The following is a 2,488-nucleotide window of genomic DNA, read 5'->3' as shown; positions in this document are numbered from 1 at the left end:
TAATTTACAATGACCCATATAAAATGACACTGACCATTTTATACAGAAATAACATGTAAATAACTATAATTAATATACTGCAATTAACTTAACATAATTTACGATTGTTTATAAAAACTAAGAAAGTAATATGAGACGAAGTCTCATAAAAAATTAGACGAAGTATTTTTCTAAATTTGGGCCAACTTTTTAGATTCTGCTTTACTGTGCGTTGTATATAGGACTTCATTTTTGTTGGACAAATTTCTTATAAAATTTCCCTCTTTCATAATCTTCTCTCTCATAATTTCTTATAAATTAATTAAATGAAGTGTAGGATCAATTAAAAAATATTGAATAGGTAGTACATTATCCTGTTGAGTTCAACCTATACCTTCAGAATAAAGTTGTGCTAATAAAAAAATGCATACTTATTCTTTAGCATACTAAATTAAATTTATTATTAACAGTCCAATTGAGTCAATTTAGGCAGATTTTGGGCATCCAATATGAATAGGCACTAATTCTGATGCGGTCATTGTTTTTATATAATAATAAATATTTATTCCATTAAGTGTTCAAAATAAAATGTTCCACAGAATAAAAGACAGAGAATTGCCAAATTCCTGATTCCAAATATCATTTTCTTATCTTTGATTAAGGCTGCGATTTACGCTCACAATGCTTAAAAATTATCAGGGTTGCCACAGAAAATAAATTTTAAAATTCCCTGACTTTTCCAAGTTTTTCAGATGAAAATGGAAAACTTTTCAATATAAAATATGTAAATTTTAACACATTTAAAGTTAAGAATTGTAGGAAAGATAATTTATATTAAAAACAATACAAAAAAGGTTTAATAGCATTCTAAAATTTTGGGTGCAAATTCATTGGGTGCCAACAAAAAATAAATTAGAAATAAATTGGAAAAGAATGCAGTTACAAAAAAGTGCGATCAAATAAAAATACTGAATAAAATATAAATTTTAATTATTTTATTAAAATCGTTTAAAGTGTGCAAAACGTATTTCATTATAAACGTCAGATATAATAAAAAATTATAACAATTATTTAAAATAGGAGCAGTTTAAGGAAATTGTGAGCAAATTTCAAAATTCTAGACTTTTTTACATTTTTTCCTGATTTTTCCCGGTTTTCCATGACTAATATCAATTTCCTTGATTTTTCCTGGTTTTCTAGGACAACTAAGTTTTCTAGTGACAACCCTGATTTATTCTTGTTGTTTGTTAAATTAAACAAAGACAAATGATGCTCATGAGCATTGTCAACATGAATTGAAATACGTGGCCTAAAAAGTTTTCATTTTTCAATAACTATTTTTTAAATTTAATGTAGAAAATTAAAATTACTGATAAGAAAATGTCTATTTTGGGTAACAGATAAGAATCTGATCTGAGCTCTCAAAATACTATATAGAGAAAAGAGAATGTAATCATTTCTCCAATAGTTCATATAGTCTTAGCATAATAATGAAATAATCCTGAATTTCTTGTTTCGATGTAACAGAACTTGACATCAAAAATTTGTGAAAATTAAGATATTCAATTAATTATTCAAAATTAAAATACAAGTATCTATTAATAATTTTCACTTTAACGATCATGAAACGCAACGGAACTCAAGATTCAAGGGATATACATGTTCCTATAGTATCAATTACTAAGAATGTTTGTATCCAATTCTTCTGTAAATCAACGTTTATATATTTCCATAACTAACGCTATTGAATTTTATTACAAACAATTTAATTTGTTTGTAATAAACGCGATAATTCTATTTTACTTTTTTCATGACTTGTTTAACAACTCTTTTATAACTTCTTTATGACTTTTCATAATTTGATTTTTTATATAACTTCTGTTTGACTTTTCAATTTTTTATGTTTTTTAATATTTTTATCGAATATAAAGCGGTACACGAGCACCGCATAGTTTCTCGATAGTTTCTCTGCATGAAAAATTCAGAGCGCATAAAAATATTGTGGTTTTAATCAACTCATAGTTTCTCGCGCGGAATTTTATGTTAAGATAAAATTCGCGGTCTTTTATGATAATTTTTCATGGAAATTTCAAATTGCTTCATGCTTAATTCATGTTACAATCTTTAGCATTGATCAACTAGAATTTCTCTTTTTATGAAAAATACAGATCTCCAAGAAAGTCCCACGCATCAAGGGCCAAGATATCCGATGTATCGTAACTCAATTGGTCAAACCGATCAAAAACATGATATAGTTTATCTTTTAAAGTGAGAAAACAATTTTTCAACAATTTCTCAATCGCGTTTGACCCGCGCCACGCTGCTACATATTGCTAAATTTCTCTCCACTTTTTTTATACGCATATATAAAGAATACATATATACGTATACGTGTTTCTATTATTATCATATACGTAGAATCTATGAAATGTATTATCAATGAAATTAACTTATGAATTTTTATATATATATATATATATATATATATATATATATATATATATATAGT

This window comes from Atta cephalotes, assembly GCF_000143395.1.
Source record: "Atta cephalotes unplaced genomic scaffold scaffold00017, whole genome shotgun sequence".
Classification (NCBI taxonomy): domain Eukaryota; kingdom Metazoa; phylum Arthropoda; class Insecta; order Hymenoptera; family Formicidae; genus Atta; species Atta cephalotes.
The sequence above is the reverse complement of the archived record's forward strand: the minus strand, read 5'-3'. Positions refer to the sequence as shown.